At 50.4% G+C, this 7,326-nt stretch overlaps 2 long non-coding RNA genes across 2 annotated transcripts in view; one reads left to right on the top strand and one right to left on the bottom strand.

The window, feature by feature from the left end:
- Nucleotides 1–777: 777 nt before the first annotated feature.
- Nucleotides 778–5,111, bottom strand: LOC116070512. Its single transcript, XR_004110440.1, has 2 exons — nt 4,834–5,111; nt 778–2,199 (listed from the first exon to the last, which is right to left on the bottom strand). It is a non-coding gene; the product is annotated as an uncharacterized LOC116070512 (long non-coding RNA).
- Nucleotides 5,112–5,215: 104 nt separating this feature from the next.
- Nucleotides 5,216–7,326, top strand: part of LOC116070511 — a 31,392-nt gene continuing 29,281 nt past the window's right edge. Inside the window, exon 1 of the long non-coding RNA XR_004110439.1 lies at nt 5,216–5,339. This is a non-coding gene — a long non-coding RNA (uncharacterized LOC116070511). The remainder of the gene's footprint in view (nt 5,340–7,326) is intronic.

Raw genomic sequence — 7,326 nt, 5'->3', positions numbered from 1 at the left:
GCACAGGGCCTTGGCTCTAACCTTCAAACAGCCTGCAAAATCATAGCAAGACCCTAAGCTTCTCCATGTGTGGCAGCCCTTCTCCGGGAATAATTGATTTCATCGAAGCCATCCTTGTCCTCCTGTCCTCTTCTTAACTAGTTCACAGTGGGCCTGAGAGGTCCCAGTTATTTCCAGGCCACCAGGATCAGGGAAGCTGGGAAGTCTGTGGCTTCACTGCTGCTTCCCAGATGGCTGTGGGGTGCATTGTAGCATGGTGAGAAGACTGCCCAGCCAGTTCCTTTCAGGAAGCCAAGCCACCAGAGTGCTAATTCTGCAGGCTGTCATCGTTGGGCATCGCTGAGTGCTGATGGCCAGCAGAGTGAGTGTAAATAGAGTCAAGATTTTGCTCTACAAATGCCTTGGCTCACAGCTGCTCCTGGGAACAGCGCCCCCCCCCAGCCATGCCATGTTTGAAGTGGCTTCTAATTGGCCTCATCCTGACCCAGCCTTGGAGAGAGGCCCTAGCTGGTCTCTGCCACCATGAAAGGCAGCAGATGGGGTTCGGAGCACCCCTGAGCATCACAACTGGGTGCGGAAACTGGCAGAGGCTGATGCTTGGAAGACAGCAATCCAGAGGCCAAGCTCTGCCACTTTAAAGTTCTGCCTAGTGCTGGGGACAAAACCAAAGCAAACCAAAACTTTCCCTCTGTCAAATTTCAAGTCCGAAATTTACTGCACATACTTTTGGAGCCTCGTGTTTGATCCGCTTTTAATTAACTCATTTTGAAGCTTTCATACTTTCTCTCAAAATATTTTATTGGCATTTCATTAGCATTGTCTTCCCTGGGCAGGCAGCAATACAGCCAGGGAGGGTCACCCAGCAACATGGCTTGGCATTTGGACACGCTTTTGTTCCCGTCTCCTTGCCAGGCCTCTCTGGGGCCCATGCATTTACTGTTAAAATATTACAGAGGCCCACACCCGAACGACCATAATCCCTCCTGCAAGACTGTCTCTAATTGATTTAATTATTCATAATTGCTCAGCTGGGTTTGCGCATACTTGTATATGATTATGGAGAGAGGGTGGGACCGTGGTGAGGGCTGGGTCCCCTTCGTGATTAGCAGGAGAATCATGGAGACACTGGGGATAGACATAGGGATAGCATGCTTAGAAACTTGAGATGGAAACTTAAGCCTTTGGAGTAGAAGTTTTAACATGGTGCTCCCTATCCCCTGAATGTTTGTTTATAATGTTTGGGAAATTAGCATTCTTGGTGTCAATGAGGTTTAAAAACAAAGAACAGACAGAGCTGAAATTGAGAAGAAAATAAAGATGTAAGACAAAGCAGATGAAAACAGAAGCTTTCTCCCTATCCTGCCTTCACTCCTCAAGCCATGTACCACAGTCAGCGGGCTCACTAACCCTGTCCTGCCATAGAGCTGAGGTGCTTTGGAAAATAGAACCTGTTAGTAGTATCTGTGAGGACCTAGGGGGATGCCAGAGGATGCAGAAGGAAATTCCACCACCAGGAGATGAGATGTCATCAACAGAAAGGTCTCTAATTATCCCCCTCCGAGTCTCCTTAATCAATTCAAGCCGAGTTAGTGATACGAGGTCCTGTGCTTCATGGGGCAGCTTCCTGGCGACTAATATTGAAGGTCATAAAAGAAGCAGACATGTTCTCGCTTCTTAACAGTCCCCAGATCCCCTGTTGTCCCAGCCTCAACCCATCTCACAAATGACCTAGCTGCTTCTGATGGCTAAGAACATGGCAGGTGAGGATTTCAGAGGCCTCTGCAGTGCTGGTTGTATGTAAAGGCTTTTGGTCCCCTCTCATCTGAACATCGATCGTGTCCAGCCAGGAAACCCCAGGAGACCCAGCAAAATACAGGCCATGAGCTTCCTGGAGAAGAAAATGGATTCTGGGAGCCAAAGTACCAGGGGTGAGGGTCTGCTGGGGAGTGGGGACATGGATTGCACAATCTTAGGTCCTGGGGTCCATCTTCCTTCTGAAGTTTCTGTTTCTGGGTCTCAGGAGTGATTTTTGAGTATCTCAGCTTGGATCTGTGTTTGTGATGAAGGCAGTGGTTTTGGAAGCAGGTGAACCACAGAGACTGGAAGCAGACCTAGAAGGGGTGGTGGTGGTGGTAGTGGCAAAGAAGCCAAGGGGAGCAGTGAGCCTCCGATTCTGAACCATCTCAGTCCTCAGCGACCCTACAGAGAAACATTTTTCAAGTCATAGCTTCAATAAACTCATGTGGAGTTAGTAAATGAACCTCTAGGTTATGCCTAGGGAAACAGAGGCTGGGAGAACCAAGGGGACCCAGGACTCTGGTATCAGCTCCTCTTCCCACCAGGAAGGCTCTAGACAGAGCTGTTTTAATCTGAAGAAAATCTTAAAATAGCCCTGAAGATGATGAGTGGCTATTAGCTTAAATTCAGAGCTCATAGGACCTTTCCTAACAAAAACACAGGCATGATTTTTAGAATCTAAGCAACGTTCCCCAGCTCCACAGACCTCCAGAACCTCGGGCAGGCTGCCGCCTCCTCTGCCAACAGGAGTGCCTTATCAGAAGGGTGTAATTACATGTATTTATACACATCGATTCTGAGGGGGGTAAGGGGGACTCGCAGGATGGCGCTGGAGCCAAGAAAAAAAAAATAGGAGAAAGAAAAGAAAAGAAAAAGGCTTCAAAAGTCCTGACAATGCACCATTCTTCACGCAACAAAGCCATTACAATAGCCAGCCTTTGATCTCGCCGGCTCCTGTTGCCAATTGTATTTTGTCACTGCTGGGCTGTCACCCGCGAGGGAACACTTTTGAATTAAGCAGTCCACAGCAATTTAGTTTGCACAGGCTTTGAAGTGCCACCATCAGTCAGACCAGGGCTAACTTTTTTCATTAAAAAATTTTCAACTTCTCTAAGGGGGCTTTTTGACTTTTTTTTTTTCTAAGCCTGCCGGGGCAGTTAGATAAGTTGAGCCTCCAACCCGTGGCCCCTAGACATCAAAAGGCCTGGGCTGAGTCCTGCTGGAGGCAGCCATCATTAAACCCTAATGGAGTGCTTCATTAGGGTCGCTTCAAAGGCCGGGTTTACAGACTGGGAAACTGACTAATTTACACATTGTGGGAAAATTGCTACCAGCTCTGCCCACACCCCAGCGGGGGACAGACGCCCTCTCTCTCTGAAAGGTGGGAACTGCACACGCTACCCTTTAATTGCCAACCAGCCTTTTCAAGGCAGCCCCTGCCCTCAGGCTCTGCCTTAAAGGACAGAGGCCCTGACAGAGCCTGTGGGCTTCTGCCCACCACCCCTGGTCCTGTCTGTCTGTCCAGAAGCCGTGGGGGACAGACACCAAGTATAGGCTTTGGAACCAGATACTCCCAGAGGAGCTTGGTTGTCAATCCCAACTCTGATCTGATCAGCAGAAGACTTTGGGCAGGAGTGGATGCCGTCTGAGCCTCAGTCCCCTCACCTGAAAAATGGGTATGGGTGATACACTTCACATGGGTGTTCTCAATAACATGATGCAAAAGGGAGTGTGGAGCTCATCATTCTCATTTACCTCGGGAATCCTGCCTGGCTCTCTTTCTGGGACTGCTGACCCAGAACTGTGCCCCGTGAGGCCTTTCTTGGTATGGACAGCAGTGTCTGCCTCTGTGAAGCCAGGCTACTCTGTGTTTTGGGAACCCTTAGCCATGGCTTCCAGGACAGCATAGCCTCATGCCCATTCCCTGTGCTGTGTCCCTTGTCACAGAAACAGTTTGGAACAGGCAAAGTAAAAAAGTATATTGTCTTTGGGACAATTCCCCCATGAACCTACAAACTGGGCCGGCTAGTTATACAGCATGATCACCGGAGAGTCGGGTGTAGAGAGGGCTGGCTCGGCCCTCATGTACTGATGACACCAGCCACATTGCCTGCCTTCTTTGGGTAGCAGAAGCCACCTAGACTTGAGAAGTGTAGGGGGTGGGGGATGAATCTACCTATCCTGGAGCAGATGCCCGGAGTTTCTCTCCAGCCCAGTGCCACTGACATCACGTGCAGGGTCTCAGACCACTCCCACCAAGGTATCTGCTTTATCACCTGAGTATTCCGGGACAGGGTTGAGGGATTCTACTCTAACCCCCAGCCCCAAGCACCCAGTGATTGCTATTTCTCAAGCCCAGTAATTTTGACTTCAGAAATCCAAATCTCAGAGTCTTACAGCCTGGTCCCCTGCGCCTGTTGTTCAATGGGAATCTCTGTGTTGATCACATGGTGAGAGCAGCGCGCTACTTACCCTTCCCAGTGAGGAGAAAAGGAAGCATGCGGACACGGAGCACCTACAGTATACAGGCCACCTGCTGGCCTGCCCCAGTCCCCATAGGTTACTGTTAGATGACTGTTCTGTCAATTGAACTGACTGTGTAAGAGAGAGAGAGGGAAAGGACCTACCCAAGGCCACACAGCCCATACGTGTCTGCTTGTGAGAATTCTCATCCCTACCCCCTCCGGGCCACACAGGGGAAGCCGGATGTTCTATTCCTACATGCCCCAGCCACTAGGCTGGGTAGGAGGGGACTCCAGGGTGAGCTGTTTGCCAAGTCTTTTAGCACAATCCCATCTCCCTCCCACTTTCTATTGGCTGATCTTCCTAATTACAGAGAAAAAAAATTCTATAGTCACTTCCTCTACTCAACCTTTCACTTAAAAAAAAAAAAATTCACCTCCCACCCCTCAGTTCCCAGCCTCTCCGGGAAGCGCCCCGGCCGCAGGCAAGCATCGCTCGAACCACTTAGCAAACCGCAAATTTCAGAGGCCTCGGCACATCTGCGTTTTATCAGCTTTTTCCGGATAGTATTACCCCAAGCAATTGTCTGCAGATCGGCCGACAGCTGAGACGTTCAAGCGCTGAATTACGGAGAAAGGGCCGGAGATAAAGCCAAGCACATGTATCCCATCAAAGTAATGAAAGCAGCCTGCCGCCAGGCCGCTTCGCTGCCTCCTTCCGAGCCGCCCAGCCGCTCTGCAGGAAGGCTGATTAACCCTTGCGAGGTGGGGGAAGAAGACCAGGGGTCATTCAATACCCAGGCTAATCACAGACCCCAAAGACCGGAGGGGTGGGGTGAGGGGTGGGCCGGAAAGAACGGCCGCTGCCGAGGGCCACTATGACCTCAGGAGTGCCCCGCTACGTTTTCTGTAGTGGGGGCTGGGGATAATAAACACCGCTCCCAGCACACCCTGGAGAGAGGCTGAACAATCACAAGTGTGTAAATGAATAAATGACCTGGTGATCACGAGCTCCCAGAGTCTCTTCCTGGATACAAGGTCTTAACTGTGAATGTCATTTGCAAGAGCTGCTGGTGACTAGTGAGTACCTACTATGGGCAGGGTCTTTTCCTTCCCTTGCTTCCCGTGCCCTTCCCTTTAGCATTAGTGTTTCCAGGCAAGAGGTGGGCATTATGATGTCCCCAACCCCTGGTCCCATAGGGATCCATGTCACTTGGGAATGGTCCCATGGGGATCCATGTCACTTAGGAATCTGTGTCCTACCTCCAGGGCACCCACACCTCTCTACCCCACACTGGAACCTTTGGGAGATAGGGTGTGCCGTACTTTTTCTATGTTGACCAATGCCCCCCCCCCACAGTGTGTGAGAGACTACCCATTTCCCAAGGGAGTCTTGTAGCAATGGGTCCTGTTGGTTTATGTAAATGTGCCTTCTACCTGACAAGTCCAAGGTCACCCTGCCCCCCCCCCCTTAGTGCCTGCTGACCAATGCGCTCCTATAGTAAGGGTTCCCACTCATATCTCTTATACCTTTTCTTGGACCTTCTCTATTTCCCCAGGTTCCTTTTCTTGTTTGGTGAGGTCTCCTTGAATATTCCCGGCTTAGACACTGCTCAGTTTAAGTCTTTTGCAAAGATGGACTGACTCATGCTGCCTCCTTACCTGGGTTCCTTTAGCGGAGATAGGGTCTCCTGGAGGTAATCCATACTGTGTCAAACTCACGATCCTACTACAGCCTCCTGGATGCTGTGACTATGGGCATATACCACTATGCCAGTCAAGAACTCTTGGATTCAAATATGGTCCTACCCCATCTGTCCTGTACTTTTAGGTGGTTTTGGAGCTGACCAATCCTGGACACGGAGAGGCCTTCCTCATTATTAGCTTTATGTTCCAGTCTAAACCAAGAAATCCTCTGGAGTCCTGGAAGGGCTTTAGGGAAAGAGTCAATTTTTATTAAAGTGAACAATTTTCTGAGACGGTATGCTGTTGGCTGAGTTGGGTCTCAAAGAGTCCACAGGCCCCATCGGGATGGCCTCCTTCAGGCAGGTACCAGGGATCTGATGAATATGGTCACTGTCTTGCTTGGGAGGATCATCTTCTCCAAGGGAGGCATGGAGCTGACTGACAGCACCCTACAGTGGTGAGCTTTAAGGCTTGTGAGTTTAACCTCTGTCAAAACAAAGCCAGACTGCTTGCGATGTAAGAACTTCCCAGTGGTATTGGTCTGGATGTTGCACCAAGGACAAGACATCTGCTTCAGGATACGCTGTCTGCTAAGCCCTTACTGAAAGGGTGGAGGTTCAGAGGGATGCGGAGTTGGGTTGTTGGGGGGAAAAACTTATTCTTAGAAGAATTAAGCTTAATTAACACTGCAGGTAGACAGACAACAGCTCTGAGAAGAGGAAACCAGGGTGCATGTGGCAGAAGTGTGGGAGAGACTTAGGCTTTTCTGAAGATAAGGGTGATTTCCTAGCACAAGCCTGCAGCCAGGCTCTCTGACTGTGGGTAGGAGGCAGGGAAGCAGATGGCAAGGAGGGTGTGTAGCCACCAGTACTGTCTTTGACCTGAATTCACTTATCCAGATGAGAGGCCCTGGCACTCCAAAGTGAGGTAGTCCAGACTCACTCTGTCTCAGGTGCCTGAGGGAAAGGACTGAAGGAGAGTGCTGTGGCCTGAGCGGGTTCTACTTACATTCTTACATTTATCACACGTTCGGCTCTCACAGACACCCTGTTGCCAAGCTGTCCTTGAGACGGCCATTTTGCAGACGGGTATACTGAAGCCTTGAGAGATAAAGTGGAAAAGTTGCCCAGGGCCCTCCCTGTAAGGAGGGCTGAGCTGGGTGGTGAGGATGGGCAGCCCTCTCCAGAGTCCAGGGACCCACGTTGGGTGAGGCTTCTGTGTCCTTCTGCAGCTGAGATGAGGAGACAGACTCCAGAAGGAGCAGGATTTGAACACACCCTGTCAGGGCCAGCAACCCTGTCCTCATGGTTCCTGCCTCCAGCTTCACATGGACATGGTTGGAAGTGGCCTGTGCCACTCATCCCTAGGATTTTTTTTTTTT

Source organism: Mastomys coucha, unplaced genomic scaffold, assembly GCF_008632895.1.
Source record: "Mastomys coucha isolate ucsf_1 unplaced genomic scaffold, UCSF_Mcou_1 pScaffold22, whole genome shotgun sequence".
NCBI lineage: Eukaryota > Metazoa > Chordata > Mammalia > Rodentia > Muridae > Mastomys > Mastomys coucha.
Note: the sequence above shows the minus strand (reverse complement) of the source record. Positions and strands in the feature narration are given on the sequence as shown.